The 17,671-nt window shown below is 47.1% G+C and overlaps 1 protein-coding gene across 1 annotated transcript in view; it reads left to right on the plus strand.

The window, feature by feature from the left end:
* Positions 1-1,248: 1,248 nt before the first annotated feature.
* The window catches only part of CHL1 (cell adhesion molecule L1 like), a 135,825-nt gene continuing 119,402 nt past the window's right edge, over positions 1,249-17,671 (plus strand). Inside the window, exons 1-2 of the mRNA XM_066195711.1 lie at positions 1,249-1,448; positions 10,912-11,050. The gene's annotated coding sequence lies outside the window, so the exon portion shown is untranslated. The remainder of the gene's footprint in view (positions 1,449-10,911; positions 11,051-17,671) is intronic.

The following is a 17,671-nucleotide window of genomic DNA, read 5'->3' on the forward strand; positions in this document are numbered from 1 at the left end:
AGGGCAGGATCCAAAGGGAGGATTCCCAGCCCTCTGTGTGTGTGTGCTCTGGGCTGGGTGTTTGCCACAGAGAAATCTGCCCAACTTCACAGCTTCCTCAGAGCTTTCCATGCTTTGCTCCATGCATTTCTATTGGTTCACTTATGCATAGTTTAATATAAAAATTCTATGTATTAACTGCCTGACTTTCCATGACTGCAAACTTATCATTGTTTTAAGGGTTTCGCATTTACTTAACAAATATATCAAACTATCCTGCCCTTTTCCCTTCCAGTTTTCAGATTTTTTTTTCCTTTTCCTGCCATCTTTATAATCCCTTTCCTTAAATTCAATTATTTACTTCCCATCCGAAAGGCAAGCTCACCTAGCTAAATCTGTTGGAGATAAACACCACCAGTTGGCCAGTACATCCACAAATTCCAACTGCCACTGCCCCCCCCCCAAAAAAAAAAAAAATATCTTTAACCCAAATGCTAATCATCCCCGGGAGTGCCACTGCGATTCGCTGGGGTGGGTTTATGGTTTAATGTCCGCGAATGTTACCGTGTGATTATTGCTCACTGCATCAGGCGAGGCTCGGAGAAAAAGCAAAGCACCCAAAGGTCAGCAGCGAGACAGAAACGTCTGAGGAGCCCGAGCCCTCATGAAAATGATGATGTCTGACCTTCCCCACCTCTCGGGATGGAGTGCTTAAGACAATGACTGGCAGGTTTGTGACGACTGTCTTTACCAATCACTTAAAAATGTAGCCCGTTCCCGGCAGGGCTCAGAGGATGGAGGAGGCAGCCAGGCAGAGTCCGGGCGCTCAAGCGGGAACCTGAGCTGGTTTTGTGGCCATGTGCAGCACACGCAGCGAAAATCACACAGGGGGGCACTGGCAAAAAGATGGATCGAGGAAAAGAGGGTTTTCTGAGGTTTGCTGTTGGGGTGGTTTGGGTACGCGAGGGTTTAGCAGGGGAGAGGGAAAGGGCTAAACCCAGTCGTGGTTTCCTTAATTTTCATCCTTTCCCCTGAAAAGCAGCGACAATTCTACACCCGAGAGAGGAGCGTGAGACCAGGCGGGGACCGTCCCTTCCCCGGCAGCGCCTCCCTCCTCCTCGCCTGGATTTTGGCGGAGCCCGTGCCCGCCGAAGCGAGAGAGAGCATCCCGGCTCCTCCGGGGCAGCGCCCTCACCGCACTTCGGCCATTCCTTCCTCCTCCTCCCGCCCGGTTCTGGGCCGGCCGGCACCGGGGGTCCCTCTCCGGCACCGGGGGTCCCTCTCCGGCACCTGTCCGCCTGCGGGACGGCCCCCCCGGGCTGGGGGCGGGCAGGGGCTCCCCTCGCTGCCTGCTCTCCTCCCTCCCTGCATCCTCCGGCTCCCGGCGCATCCCCAGGTGCCGCCCGCAGCAGCGCGGGCGGAGGTGCCGCTGGCAGCCGGCTCCGGCCGAGGGGATCCGGATCGGGCAGGTGGGACCCGGAGCGGGGCCGGGGCCGGGGCCGGGGGTGGCTGTGCCCCGGGGGAGGCTGCGGGGAGCGCGGGGGCTCGTTGCCATGGCTCCCCGCAAGCTCCGCCGGAGGAGATAGCGATGCCAGTCACGGAGGGACCTTCTCCCTCCTCGTGGGTGTGGAGCGGGGCTGGCTTTGGGGTGGTTGCGTTGGGTTTTTCCGCTCCCCCTCCTTCCCTTCCCCCCTACACCCCTCCTTTTTTTTTTTTTTTTTTTTTTTTTTTTTTTTTTTTTTCGGGGTGGAGCGTTTAATTCGGAGCGCCGGGACGGGGCTGCGGAGCTGCCGCCGCCACCGGGACCCCTCGGCCCGCCCCGGGCTCAAGGTACGGCGGGGACACCGGCACCGGGGAGGGGTCCGGGGCTGTCCGGCCGCTGGGCTGCCCCGCCGGGCTCTCCCAAAGCGCTCTTTAATTATTCTCGCTCTGATTTCAAAACTGGTTCTCCTGCTCCCGGCACCGCACCTGCCGAGCCAGGAGGAAGCGGAGCCCGGCCCGGGGGGCGGCTCGAGGGGTCCCCCCGGAGCCGGTCCGGCCCCTTCTCCCTGCCCCAGCAGCCGCTCGGGTCCCGCGGGCGGAGGAGCCGCTGCCCGCGGAAAGTTTCGGGGGTTGCGGAGCCGGGGGACAGCGCGGAGGGTGCGGGGACAGAGCCGGGGGTGGCCCGGGGGCTCGGCTGGGCACTGGCGGCTCCAGCCCCGTGAGGCTTTAGGTGGCCTCAAGTTTGCGAGCCCGGGTGTCCTGCCTCTGTGGCCAACACTTGTTTCTGCTCTCCAAATGGTTTTGGGGTGGTTTTGCTGCAGTACCTAAATAATTACCCAAGTCCCCAGGTTTGTTGTTGTTGTTTTTTTTTTTTTCGCTGGGGGAGCGATGTGCTCGTGTTGCGCTGCAGGAGAGCCGATGGGGTGTCTCCAGCTCGGTGTCTGGGCTGCGTGTCACGGATTTGTGTAGGGCATCGCTGAGCTTGGCAACGCGATCCAAGGAGGTTCTGTTTTCCAGCGAATGTACGTGGGCTTTTCATCTGCCGCTTCCATCAGCAGTGATACTTGGCTTCTTTTTGGGGTAGAAAGGAGACTAAGCTGTTGTTTTGTTGGATTACGTGCAGGCATTCAGCAGCTACCTGGGAATACTTTTGCTTGAAACGTGGTTTTGGGAAATTTCACCAGAGCGGTGACAGGTGGCATTTCTGTGCCGTTGCCAAGGGTTTGTTTGGTGTGACCGAGTTGATCTGTGCTGTGTAGCTCCCCCAAACCCCATTCCATAAGCAATAAATAATGAGTGTTGTGATTTTAGATACAGGTCCGAGGAAAGGAGAGGAGGTGAAAAAGCTGTGCTTTAAATAAATATGTATTTTTTGGCCATTTATGAACGTGAAATGTTACCTCGTTGGAGCTGTGCTTGTCATCCTCTGGCCATTGCTTCCCACGTGCCTTTGCTCATCTTCTGATGTGAACTATCAGAGTGCACAACTCCTGCCGTGTTAACACTTCCCTCTTGCTTAAAAGTAATAATTTTTCTTTGCCTTTCATAAAAAAACCCCAAGACAAATAAAGCCCTGTCTCAGTGGGTCATTAAAAATTAGGAAATTCTGGTTTTTTGGTCTCTCGTCCTCACTTAGACTGAACATCTGCTGTCAGTGGAGTCTGGCTTGCAGAGGAACTACAAGTCCAGATCATGTGGCATTAAAATAAGATGCACAGGATAGGACACCGAGATTTGCAGAAGAGAATTTCTTCAGAAATATTGCCCAGTGTGTGTGAAATTAAATATCTTTAGTAAAAAAACACCTGCCAGCAATCGAGAAGTTGAAATTTTGCCATATGCGGCACACAGCCTGGAAACCAATTTGTTTCTAAACTCCTCCTGTTTATTATTGATTTTTTTTTTTTTTTGTCAAAATAAGGATGGGATGAATCTTAAATATGAGGCTGAAATAAAGAGACTGTACTTCAGCAATATACATATAACTCAGCGAGTGGAATTATTGTGGGCATTTAGTATGAGCTACTTCAGTAATTAAACTTCAAAATATAACAGTCCACTTCTCTACCCCAAGAAAGCCAACAGATAAGGCTTCATTTAAATGAGAGATTACATCATTCACAGCTTGGATGTGTACCTCGAGTGGCTTGGACTGGAGCCACCTTGTTCGCCAGTGAAAATTTACTTTATCACTTCTGCTTGGGAGGGGGAAAAAAAATGGAACAAAAAGGAATCTGTTCTTTACATGAAACGATGTTGGGGACAGTTGCTTCTGTGATGAGAAAGGATCTGTTCCTTTCCCCAGTGGGAGAGGACAGGGACTACTTTAAACACTACTAATTAGTTCAGTTTATCTTGCGCGCATTACAATGCTGTAGTTAGTTAATTATAGCTTTTGCCATTAGCGGTATGTTAAGGATAATGAATTAACATATCACGCAGATCAAAAGAACATCTACAAAGTTTATCTTAGAGGAAAGAAAGTGTTATTGTGTGTCAGGAAGTCCCCCGGCTTTCCCAAGGCACGGATTTTGTTGGAATTCCTGAGCTGGTGCTTCAGAGCCCCATGAATGACTTGAATTGATCACAAACAAGTGACACTGGAGCTCTTGGTTGCTTAGCAACCCACCAAGATGCCACAATTTCTTTTGGTATATTTGTCCAGTAAAGTAGAAATTCGGTTTTGTTACAGATCATGGGTTCTTTGCCAGCACAAAGCCCACCCTATAACAACCCTGAGTCATGGAGAATGAAAATTGATGTCCCAGCTCGGAGTGTGGGAGCAGCATGGGTGTGAAAACAGAGCAGGAATCTTGTAACCATATTCTGGTGCTGATGTGCTCAGTGTTTTACAGCAGCTTCCAACTGTCCTTTCTTGGTTAGACTCCTAAAAACCCCAAATCACTAGTGGGACAAGTTCCATCAAAGGAATTCATCCACCAGGTGCTGTTTGAACAGCTCCCCTCGTGCTGTCATGAGCTGTGAGATCCTCTGGGGTTCCCCTGCACTGCACTCTGAAATGCAGCCTGGAGTGTGTGCTTTGCTTGTGGTCTGGATTATCCCATGGCCCACAGGGCTGGGGAGCTCCGCTGGCTTCTCCTCACAGCAGACCCTGGGGCCCCACCAGGTCTGTTTGTGTAAGGGAATAACAGGTTTAATACTGCAAGACCAGAAGGAAGATAAATGTTATCACGATTATCTACCTGAGGTACCAACATCAGCTTCAATGGATTATATTTTGGTCAGTGAACTTTTTTTTGTAATTCTAGTCCCACATGTGCTGCACCTTAGCCCTTGGGAGGGAATCCCGCATCATCCCATCGCCACTCTGTGCTTTAGTTGGGGTTACAGGGAACCAACAAGGGTGAGTTTTGGCTGAACCTGAGCCAGGATATTTCAGGAGCTCACTCTGTGCACTTCAGCTGCTCATGGGCTTTCCATCCGTGGCCTCCTGAGCTGGAGCTAAGCTTTGCAGTGTGTGTGGGTGCACCTGGGGCTCCCAGCACCCTTTTGCTCTACTTATCCCCACCCTTCTGAGCTCTTTGCTCATACAGGCAAATCCTCATCCTGCTCAAACCGTACCTAGGAAAAGCTGGGAGAACTGCAGGGTGTCATGGCATTCATTCCTCTTAAACAGCAGTGGCATTCTGGAAGATTTCTCCCCTCTGGATGAGAGAAAGGAATCCAGGTCCTTCTCTTTATAAAATCTGAGTATTTTGTAATTTACCGTGTGTGGGACTAGAGGGGGATGTTGGAGCAGTTCCCACAGGAACTGAACCCCTCAGAACCAAATCCCAGCTCGTTGTCACTGCTCCCAGACTAAGATCATTGCAGTTCATAATGTGTGTACTTGTAATTAATTGCCTTTCTAGGCTCAGACAGACTTAGGTGAAGTGCTGAGGGGAAAACCTGTGAGCTTGGCTGACTTTGTCGTGATGTTTTTTCCCCATGTTGTCCCCGCGTAACAAAGTCAGCGCTCGAAACTCAAGGTTGTTGTATTTAGCTTTTTTTTTTCCTCCCTAGCTACTCTCTTCTGTCTGTTTTATTCGTTGATTTCTGTAAGTGCATTTGCATTCCCAGATGCTGATTAGTGATTGCCCCTGCACAATAAACAGATGAAGGTACTTGGTGATATTTGGCACCTCGGGTTTCTCCTCCCAGCGTGTCCAGGCACCCTGAGTGAAGCACACAGTGTGTGATGGCTGCGGTGATGTTGTTTTCTGGGGTTTCAGCACTCCCTAGCAGATGTTCCCTTCTTCCTTCATTGCACCTGGATGTATTAAAAAAAAAAGAAAAAAAAAAGAAAAAAAAAAGGCAGATGGAGAACAGTTTATCATTAAAAGCAGTGTTTATTGTTACAGCTTAACTAGCTTGTGGTTTTCAGGGTGATTTCCAAGTGCAGATCCCGTTCCGTGGAAGAAGGACAAGATATTGTTGCTTTCTTCATGAGAGCTTCTCTTCACATTTTCTTTTGGCCCTTGCTAGCCCTCTCTTTTCTCCAGTTATGAAGAAAATGACCAACTTCAGGAGGCTTTCTCCTTTTGTTTGTTTGTTTTTTTTTTTTTCTCTCTTGCAACAGGATGGAATTAAACCAGAGGTGTGGTGAGGATGTGATTCAGGTTAAGGGAGGGTGAAGAGGAGGTTGGGGAGGACAGGGAGGAGCCTGCTTGGATTGAGATGTCTGGATGCTGGCCTGAGCCAGTGGTGGAGCCAGGGCAGGTTCTGTGAGAGTGCAGCTTCTGAGGGGATTTTCACCAGCTGGTTTCCAGTCTGGCTGTGAGAGCCGGCCTGAGCTTGCCTGGGGGCAGCCGAGCTCCAGACAGGTGACCTCAGCCAGCCACTGTCCCTGTGCCAAAAACACAGAGCTTCCAGTGTCCCTGCTGAATCCTGCGCGTGTCTGCCGCCAGGGAGGTGTGGAGAGGTGACCCCTGCCATGACCTCCATCCTCAGTGCAGCACCAAGGGGCCTTTGCCTTGCTCTGGGGGTGCTCTTGGTCCCCTGCCTGCTGATGCTGCTGCTGCACTCACTGCCCCCTCCTCCTCCTCCTCATCAAAGGCAGCACCTGGGCTGTTCATTTCTGTGTCTGAGAGGGCTTTAAAGGTGGGAGGAAGCCACGTGAAGGGGCTCTGATGGCTGGGGAGTCTCCGTGCCCTCCTGCAGAATACAAAGTGTAACTACAAACAGGCCAAGCAGTGAGAGCACGAGGCTGCAGTCCCAGAGAACTCTAAACACACCAGAGAGCCAAAGCCCTCTGACCTTTCAGTACAGCTCGGTTAGATGGTTTTTAGCACTTTCAGAAATCTCATTTCAAGCTCCTCGGTTTTTTGGGAGGCCCATGGGATGACTCTGCAGGGTTTAAGTCACTACTCAGAACAGCATCGTGGCTGGGATGAATGGGAAAGGCAGAAATCCGCTCAGAGGAGTAGGAAAAAGGAAAGAAAGAAAAACAAAAAAAAAACCAAAAAGGAAGAATCGGGCCCATCCACCTTTCAGTGTGTGTCTGCTTTGGTGACTTTTGGAGTGTGACACAAGCAATTCCCTGTCAGCCTTCCCCGCTGGCTGACACAGAAGAGGTGGCTTTGAATGCTGCCTGCTGTGCTCGTATGGCACTTGAAAGGAGAGAGGGCTGCCTCGAAGGAGTGTGTTCCCACAGTTTAAAGGATGTTTGAAAAACGCAGCGCTCAGCCCCGTCACGTGCTGCTCCGGCGTTAAACCCGCTGGAAACCTGGAACAATGTCTCAGGAAAAAAAAAAAAATAAAAAAAAATAGCCTGGTGCCAGTGTGCATCAAATAGAATTAGTCCTGATGAAAGGTTGCTCTTGCTGATAGGGAAAGTAAAATTAGTATAGTGAGGCAATTTTGTTTTTCTTTTTCTGTCAGAAAACACCCCAATAATGCTTTCAGCTAAAGGAGGGATTAACTCAACGTTTTGGGGGTTTTTTTAACCCATGCTCACAGAATGTACCATTATTTTTTGCAGTTTACTGAAATCAGAGAATGGTTAATAAGGAGAGATTGTCTGTAGGTTTGGAAGCACCCACATGTTTCTCCCAAGGTCTATCTCGTAGGTCTGTGTGTCCATCACTAAAATCCTTCCCTCTGGGGCAGTTTGTGTTGGTTGAGCCAGGTCTGGATGTACGTTGCCTCCATGGCTGTTTGTCTAATTTTGTTGATTTTACTTCTTTGGAAACAAAATACTCCAAACCACAATCTGTGTGCTGAGTTCAGTGAACTTGTTACCTAAAATTTGGGTAATTGGTCAAGTGCTTTACTGAGTTAGGGCCCAGTGCTTTATTTCTCACAAGTTTTTCTTTCATATCACTCCATCGATGGCTTAGTTCCGGTAAAAGTTCATTGAGAGGATAGATTTGAGAGGATTTCTGTTGTAAGCCAGAGGAAGTCCTGTCTAATTTTTTAAATATTATTTTTATTACTCAGTTTTATGGGAATAAACTGTATTCAGTGCTTGCTTTGAGTTCTGCCAAGGCACTGGTCAAGACTGCAGTAATATTGGTCATTGCTATCCACATTCCTTTGGGATAAGTATTCCTCGTGTTGAAGGAAATGGTACAGAACTGAACAACTGCTGTCTGCCAATACCAGTGGCAGATTCTCTTGAAGATGCTTTTGGGGTAAACCATGGTGACTTCCAGGCTGGATATTGCCCTGGTGAAGTCATGGCGCCACTGAAATGGATGCTCAAACTCCCAGTGACCTCAGCAGAGTCAGGTTTTTGTCCCAGGAGTGACGAAAATCTAATTTACAGCCTAACCAGTTTGAGGAGGAGGCGTAATGGCTGGGATCCTTGACTGATACAAATAAGGGTGGTTCAGCCGAGGGTGATTGAGTTACCCTGACTTGAACCATCAGGGATTTTGGAGAATCCGGGATCCACGTGGGCTCTGGAGAGTTGGGAGCTCTGTGACTCTGCCCTCCTCCCAAGTGCCATATCCCCTGTCTTGTGTTTTGAGTGGGAACAAATAACCAGGAAACAGCGGGGAATAATTCCTGTTTTCTGAGGCACACAGATGACAACTGTGGCGTGCAGGGTGTGGAGGAGCAGTGATTAAAGGGCTGTCCCAGCTGTACAGAGCTAAGACATACCTGCTCCATTAAACTGACACTGAAATCCACGGTAATTGCTCAGGGTTTACCACCTGCATGACAAATGCACCTTTCTGTTATTGCCTGCGTGAGGCCGGGCTTAAATCACCTAAATCTGGGATTTTTATGATCTCTGCTGAGCCTGTGGAATTGCAGCCCCCCTGCTGCCCCTGTGTGTGCTCGGCCCGGGGTTCTGCTCACCCTGATTTTTGGCTAATTCCTGCCCAGACAGTGCCTGCCTGCTGGGAGAGGCTCGGCTTGTCTTTTTGGCTTCGCTTTATATCCCAGGGAATTGCTGAAAATTGAGCTGGTTGAGGTGTTTTACGGAACACAGCTTTATTAAAGGTGAAGTGGAGTCAGTGTGGTGGCACCTAAAAGTAATCACAGAGTGACAGAGTGGCTTGGGGTGGAAGGGACACTAAAAATCATCTCATCCCTCCCCCTGCCATGGGCAGGGACACCTCCCACTGTCCCAGGCTGCTCCAAGCCCCGTGCAGCCTGGCCTTGGACACTTCCAGGGATCCAGGAGCAGCCACAGCTTCTCTGGGCAGCCTGTGCCAGGGCCTCCTCACCCTCACAGAGAGGAATTTCTTCCCAATATCCCATCCAAAGCTGCTGTTTCAGTTTGAATCCTTTCTCCCTTGTTCTGTCACTACACTTGTAAATAGTCCCTCTCTGTCTTTTTTGTAAAAGTTATTTGGTGATGCAGCTTTCCCCTAAAGAAAAGGGAATTTCTCCCATTTCCTTCCCCGTGAGCAGGATGCTGCTGTTTGGAGCGTTGTACCTCATTATCCTGCCAGAGCAGCACATTTTCCCTGTCAGCCATTCTCCCCCTGTCAGACATCCCTGTGCAGTGAAACCTCACAGAATTCCAGCTGCATAGCGAGAGAAAAATTTCATCTTTGGTGCATTAAATTATGCCTCAGTGTTTATTAAAAAAAAACCAACAAAAATAAAACCCCAACAAAACAACCAACCATGAAAACCACAACAGGCAACAAACCTGGAGGGTTATTCACAGTCTTATCATGTGTACCACAAAAAAAAAAAAAAAAAATTGGAATAATCTTTGCATTCAGCAGATAAGCAGTGGTCTCCCTACAAACCTCTTCCACTGTGATCCTCCAAAATCTATGCTGAGCCTGTCTGTGCACAAAGCTCCCTGAAATGGGTGGTTAGACCAAATTTTTTATCCCCGGCTAGGATACAGTCGGGAATGTTGTGTATTTTCCCTGCTAATTACATAATGCACTGACTGAAAAGAATAATGTATGCAAAGTTTGGATGCTCAGGCAATGACAATCCATTTAACCATTTATAGCTTTATGTATTTTATAATCCCTGAACCCAAACGTCCCCGGAGAGGGAATGTGCCCTTAAAAATTTTAGGCCTTTAAATTAAGTGAATTTAAATTCCCTCATTTGCATATTTTCCCCCTTTCTTTGTTCTGCCTGAATGAGATATTACTCCAGTAATTGAACTGTAATTCCAGCCCAGGTAAATGATGTCAGACAGGCGAGATTGCGGGCGCCGCCTGAGCCGCTAATCCGGCGATTTGCAGCACACCTTGGAGAGGAGAGGCTGTCCACTCCACTTAGCATCACCCAGCCCGGGGCTGGCACTTGAAAGTTCAATCAATCTCTCATGCTAAACGTGCTCCCGGAGCAGGGGCTCCATGGGATGTGGTTGGGGGAGGGAATTCCTGGGAAAAAAACTTCTCACTGAGCTGGTATCAGACGGAATTCCAGAGGGGTTTGGGTTGGAAGGGACCTTGGAGATTGTCTTGTTGCAGCCAAGCGCAGTCCAGCTTGTCCTTGGAGACTTCCAGGGGCAGCCACAGCTGCTCTGGGCACCCTGTGACAGGGCCTCTCCACCCTCACAGGGAGCAATTCCTGATATCTCACCTCAATTTCCCCTCTTTCAGTTTGAACCCATTACTCCTTGTCCTGTCGCTCCAGTTTCCGATGAAACACATCGATGGGTCAAAGCTGAATTCTCCTAAAAAGAAAATTTTACGGCCGAAACAGAGCACTGAAGCTTCTGAAAGGGTTTTCATGAGCAGGCTCTGGTGGTGGCTTTTTGGTGTGTGTTGTTCTCAGCCCATGGATTTGGCATCCCTGTGGGACAGCTAAACTGGGATGGGTGGACAGGACTGGGGGGGAGAGGTGAGACTGTCAACGTCTGTTGGAAAAATCTTGGTTATGATCTTTGAGAAAGGTTGGGTGATGCATCATACAAGGATGGCGAAGTGGTTTTGGCTCCATTATCCTCTTGTAATGACTTTTCCCCCTCTTCACTAAATGTTAATCAATGCAAAAACCAGCACACCTGTGTGTCTTCTGCAGGAATACGGGAGAAGCCCATGTCCACAGGGGGAAGGCAGAGGAGGTCGTAGATGATTGTCTGGAGAGCTTGGCACCAATCCCAGAAAAATAATGGAAAAGTTGACAGAGGACTGAATTAAAATGGAATTAAAGAACAGAGGTAATTTAGGCCTCTCTGGAAAGGGGGGAGTTACAGGTTTGGTAAATGAGGGTAACTGAGGTTTGTGTCAGAGTTTCCTGGTGTTAGATGTGGTATGCCGGGAAATCGCAGTTAAAACCAAACAATCCCAACAAAGCTGGTGTGTGGAATTAGCAGCAATCTTGATTCATAAAATTATGGAATGGTTTGGGCTGGAAGGGACCTTAAATTCCATCCAGTTCCACCCCTGCCATGGGCAGGGACACCTCCCACTGTCCCAGGCTGCTCCAAGCCCCAATGTCCAACCTGGCCTGGGACACCTCAGGGATCCAAGGGCAGCCCAGCAGGCTGAAGGACAAATAGGATCCTTTCACACAGGGATTTTATCTGAATCCATGAGAGTGCTGGAAAGCTGGGGTCAGTCTTGGTGTCAACAGCTGAAAGAAAGGGTTTACAAACCTGGAGAGTCAAGGAAATAACCACAATATTGATTTGAAGAGTAGAGGAAATTCCCCGCAGTGAGAGATTTAGAGCTCAATCTGCTTAGCTCATCAAAAAGAGGATTGAGAGGGGACTTGATTACAGGGACAAGTATTTTCATGGGGAAAGCATATCCAGCTTTTTAATCAAGAAGAGAAAAGAAAAATCAGATCCAATAGCTGCAAGCTGGAGCCAGACAATTTTAAATTAGACATTAAAGACAATTTTTTTTTTTTTTTTTTTGTCTGTGATTAACCACTGGAATGAACTGTGATGTGCTCAGATGGAGACTGGGTACCTCGTGTGACACAAGCAAACACGAGTTGCTGGATATGATTTGCAGAGGATAGGAAAAACAGAATGTGCTGTGCAGAGAGGTGCAAAGGCCTTGAAATCAGTGAGTGTTGAAAGGGCAGTCGAAGGAAGAAGAAAGAAAAGGGAGGAATTTCCATGGGAAGCACAAAAAGGAGGAATGGAAGCACAAAAAGGAGGAATAGAAGCACCAAAAGGACAAAGGAAGGAGTTCCAGAGCTTCTGTTTGGGAGTGTTGGAGCATATGTGTGAGCAAAGTGAGTCTTGGCATTGGGAGCACCTTGGGTGTTGGCAGAGCTGGAGTCATCTGTTTCCCAGTCAAAACAGCAATTTTGGATTCTGGGCTTTGTTAATGATGATAAAGAAACCTCCTATTTGTGGTCTGGGCTTTTTGGCAGTGTGGTGGTGCTGGGGGAGAGGCCGGTGCTGCCAAGGGATCCCACCAGGAGAGTTGTGCCACCTTCCCCCGGAGCCAAGGGCACGTCCTGCATTCCTGGTCATTGATGTCCCATTGCAGCACGGAGTTTGTCACTGTGGGCTCTCATCTCTCACCACTGTTACACACACAATCATTAAAAGAAATTACTGACTTCACATTTCCACCACTGAACCAAATTTTCAGGAAATCCCGCAGGGAAATCTTTGTGGTCTCGGGATTTTTGATGAGCTCGCTCTCTCTGTGTTTGTCCTCCTGAAGTTGTTTCACCAGAGCAGTGACTGAGACTTCTTTTTTCCAAGAAACATAATTACAACTGCTTACAGTGCCTAATAATTAGTTAGTCATTAATTTAAACCTAATATTGTGGTTTTTTTGTGGGGTGGTGCAGTGGTTCAGTCATAACCATGCTGCAGGTGACTTTGTTGCTGGTTTTTTTTCCCCCCTGTGGATCTTCAGCTATAACAAAAGTGCAACAGATGCCTTAAAGACTGTCAGTAACTTTGCTTTCATGGGAGCTCTTGAGCCAGGACTGGTAATCATTTTTCCAGCAAAATTTCCAAAACTCTTCTATACCTCCAGAGCAGAGAATATTCTTTCATGGTTATGTGGAGGGAAATCACTCACAAATGCTCTTTTTTTTACAACTCCATCCCAAAGCTGTTACCTTTGTTCAGCAACATTTCCTGCATTGTTTTCGGACTGGAAGAGAGTTGCTATTGCAGGATCTTTTCAGTGGAAATAGGAACATGTTTTCTTTGGACTATTTAACAAAGCCATAAAGCTCTTTGTGATCAATTAGAACTCCAGTTACCTCAGCTCTGTTTCTGCCTTGGGTGGCCGTGGACATTTTGCACAAATACCAGAGTGGAGAATTGAGCTGGTTATGGCCATATTCTCCTGGGAACTAGGAAAGCTGGTAAGTGGGAATAAACTGATTTATTGGGATTAAAAAAAAAAAAAACAAAACAAACCCCCCAAAAAAACCAAACCACAAAGCAAAGGATGTGGGTCCTACTGGTAAGAACTGGCTGAGTGGGCAGGAATTATTCCAAAATCCTGTTGGAATGTATCGACTTTGATGATCACTTTCATTCTCAGTGGACATCCCAATAATTGTCTCTGCCTAAGGATGCCCTGGAATCTGCTCTCAAATCAGAGCAGCCCTCCAGCATTTAACTCCTGACATTGTGACATCCATTAGGAACGCAGAGAGGTAGGACTTACCCTATTCAATCTGATTAAAGATCCAATTAAGTCGGAATCCTCTCTCTAATTCCACATGACTCAACACCCTGAGAAAAGCCCCAAACCTTCCTCCCTCCTCCCCTGAACTCTCATCAGAATTAAGGACCAAATTGTCCCTCAAAGATTATTTTTTTATCGTTTAGTTTAGTTTATTTTTCCTTCTTCCCAAGCACATCCAGCTTGGCTTCCATCCTGAAACATGAGATCAATAGTCCTTACAAATTCTTCTCCTGCCTTGGGAAAGCATTATTATTATTAGCACTTTAAATACCTGTTCATTCTCCTAATCATCCTGCCCTTTGTATCAATAACTTTTTTTTTGGTGTCAGACAGGTTGCAAAGTTAATTACGGTGATTTTCTTTCTTGTTTTAAATGTGCTGTGTCTTAATTCCAGTGTGATCATTGGAGTGGCTGCTTGACCTTGGCTCACCTGTTTTCATAAATACTTGTGTCTGCCATGTCCATTCCTTGAAGCACTTCATCTGTGCATGAAATCCTGAGGATTCTTCTCATTCCTTTCTTAAAGGGACTTCTAACATTTTCCTTTTTTTTTTTTTTTAATTGAGTCCTTTTTACCTCTCAGATTTTTGAATGCAGTTCTGTTTGGTGTCAAAAGGCAAAAATAAAGCAGCACATCTAAATTGCTAATAATTAATATTAATAATTATTTTAGTCCTTTTTAAGGAGTCTTGTACAGAGTCCTCATCTCAGTTGCATCTTGAGCACCTTGGGCTGCTGAGCAGATGCTTCGTATTGAAGTGATTTTTATTCATCTCTGTGGAAAGCAAACAATCCAATTGAAACCCTCTTCTCCTGAAGGCCAGGGGCTATTTGGTGAATTTAACTTCAGTTACATCAAATGAAACAAATCCATTGTGACCCTTGAGGAAGCCTCATGTTTTTAGATCACAGGTCGCTTCTAAATATAGGGATGGGAAATTAATGTCTCCCTGGATGGATGATCCTGTAACTGTCTCCTGCAAGGGTTTTCACCATTTCCTTTGAGCTGAGTGGCCTGGTCATTTCTGAAGAGGCTGAAACTTGAGTGGATAAAGTGTTTAAAATACATATATTTATGTTTTTATACACATATATGTGCACAGTTAATTGAATTACTGTATTTGTATGGTTTTGCATAGAATCATTTAACCATCGTGGCAGTTTGTGGAAAATAAAATCCTTTGGGATACATATATATGTATATCTATCTTTATTTTTGTTTCAAAACCATTTTGTGCAACAGGCAGTAGCTTTAGCCTTGGGCTTTTGAATCTGATACTACATTTATCTTCCCTGAAAATAATCAGAGTACAGCAACAGCTGATGTGCCTAAAAGGGAAACAAAACACAAGTGAAGCAGCGAAATATGGAGCAGGTGAAACGTTTTGATTTATTCCTGAGCTGTGAACTTTGATGTTACACACCTCTAATGTGTTTTCATGAGTGTCCTCATACAAGTGCACTTATGCCTTCTATTCATAAATAAAGATAATCGGCGTTTTGCCTTGTGTGGGCACATGAGGAGTGCTGGAAAGCTCATACACTAATGTTTATTTCTTTCTAATAATTACCTGAGAGGTGGTTCAGGTGCCTTCTGTTTTGGGATATTGTTTTCATTTGGGTGCTCCTGGAAGAGGAACAACTTCATCCTGGCTTTGGCACTGGCACTCTCATGGCAGATGTTATGACTCAAAGCAGACAAGAAGATTCAGATTTATATTTTCTTCTTTTTTTTTTTTTTTTTTTCATTTTTTCATAAGTGACTTGCCCCCCAGGCATGTTTTGACAGGGAAGATATAATTTCAAATTAAATGCGAATGTGGAGGCTTTCCAAAGCTCCAAATTGCAGAGATTTCTCAGCATGGCTTAAGGAGAAATAAACCTCTCCATGCTGATGGGCTGCTGTGATGGGAGGGGGCAGCTCTGGTACCAAACCCTGAGTTTATTGCCTTGGTACAAATTTGGACACTCTGTCCATCGCTGCTTTCACGTCACTCTTTTAACAACCCTTTTCCTTCTGAGAACCTCAGGAAGGACAACGGGGCACATCTGGATTTTCCCTTCCACCTTTTCCCTTTCACCTCCAGATGGTGACTGGTGGTTTAACATCTTATTTATCAGCCGATTATGCAGCTTCAGTGAGCACAGGTGTTTTTAAAAGAGGAAGAACTCGGTGTCAAAGCAGGCATTCCAGAGGGCCAGGAAAGGCTTTTTTTTGGCCCTGCCAAAGTGTTTGTTCTCATTTTGGAGGTGTGGTGAGGAGAGGACGTCCCTCTTCATTGTGGTGGGTTTTTTTCAGCTATTTCAGGAAATTTGATGTCTGTGATTTGTATGGCTTTTGAAGGAAAAAAAAAAAAAAAAACCCACCAAAACCCCCTTAACACTCCAGATCTAAAACATGTCAAAAGATGTCCCCAAGTTTAAGAGCAGGATTTTCTCCCTGATGAAACAGAGCACAGAGGAACTTCCGTGTTCCTGGCCTGAACCTCCAGATTTCTGTCCCAGCCCTGACGAGGTCAGGTTTGCATTGTCTGGAGCTGCTCCTCTTTGTGTGGGTTCTGCCTGGCTGAGGACGCGGCATCTCCTCGCAGTTTGCCTTTCATTTCCCCACCTTTATTCTCTTTTTCACCTTTTGTTCCAGCGTTTGGCCCGTGTTCCATCTCTTGCCCCGCTCCTCCCTCTGCAGTTCTCCTATCCCCACCACTGCTGGCTCTCCGGGCAGCGGGTGGTTCTGCAGCCCCTGGAATGTCCCCAGGCAGGATGTTTTGGGGTCAGCGAGGTTTGATGCTGAACAAGGACTGTTTTCATCAGGCATCTCTTAATTCCCGCATCTCTTGGAAGTCGAGGAGTTGCAGGAATGTGTGTGCAGGCACGATCTGTCCCTCTGCACCAACATCTCTCCCTCTGGAGCCCCTTTTTGGGACATGGCCATGAATTTTCCTTTGTGCCCCCACCTTCAGGAGGTTTCTCCTTCAGTGCTGAGGATCCAGCCTCGGGAAGGAGCCAAGCCAGCTCGGAGAGCTTTAACCCACAATAAGTCAGATGTCCTCGGGGAGGAGAGAGATTAAAGAGCCCAAATTCTCCAGGAGATTGTCACTTGGCTAATGATGATCGTAGCCCATGGCGGTGGGGGGTGATAGGGCTGATACTTAGCAGGGGTTGTGAACCAATTAGTCTGCTCAACAAAATACTGGGTCCACTGGGTGCAAATGTTAGGAATATTTATAGGGCTGGCTCCGCAGTCAGCTAATCAAAACTGCAGGAGAAAAAAGCGACTTAAGAGCCTGTCCCAGGCTCTGCAGAGGCCCTGAGATTACACAGCTGACAGATAAACAAATGTTTGCCCGTGTAAATATTAGGACTCAAAGACCGTATTTGAACTCTTTCTCAGTTTCCTGGTGGTGTAAAATCAATTAGGGGTGATTAAAACACGCCGGAGTGCCGCTTCCCTGCGGAGAGCAGGCTCTGATGGTGGCTGTCCATGGGCAGTCTCCTGCTGGCTGCTCCCAGCTCGGCTTTTGGGGTGTCCCATGGTCCAGGTGGGGATGTCACATCACCTGGCGCAGGTGAAATGGCAGCAGCACAACGAGAATTCAGCGTTTGCTGAGGTGGTTTGCACTCATTTGCTGCCTGATGCTTCAGCCCTGAGTGTTCCTATCAGCTCCTTAAAGAAATTAACTCCCGAACCTGCTGATTTTCCAAAACATGACACTACCGTAAATAAACACTGGTGTCACAGTTGGTGCTGTCCAGCACCTTCTGCTACTGAAGCAGAGACTTGGGCCTTGCAGAAAGTCTGATAGTAGAGTTGGAGAGAAAATAATTCATCTTAATTTACAGGCTGGCTAAAATGTTTCCGGGGGGTTTCTCTATTGGCTTGTTTGTTTATTTATTTGCACTTCATTGCAATTTTTTTTTCTCTCTGATCTCAGGCCTCAGCTGTAGAAACAATTCTGTAAACCAGACAAGAGTAAGAAAGATCCACAGGCTTCCCTGGAAAAGCTTTTTGAAAGCTGAGAGTATTGATTGCTCAGACTGAAGGCATGAATGTAGTTTTGTACGTGTCTTTACAGAGAATCTGCAAATAGAAGAACAGCTTCTCACCCTACTACTCAGCTCCTCACCAAAATATTCTGCCTTGCTGTTTTCCAGCTGTTATTTTCCA

The sequence above is a fragment of the Chamaea fasciata genome, unplaced genomic scaffold, assembly GCF_029207755.1.
Source record: "Chamaea fasciata isolate MVZ Bird 193981 ecotype frontalis unplaced genomic scaffold, bChaFas1.0.hap1 SCAF_13, whole genome shotgun sequence".
Classification (NCBI taxonomy): domain Eukaryota; kingdom Metazoa; phylum Chordata; class Aves; order Passeriformes; family Sylviidae; genus Chamaea; species Chamaea fasciata.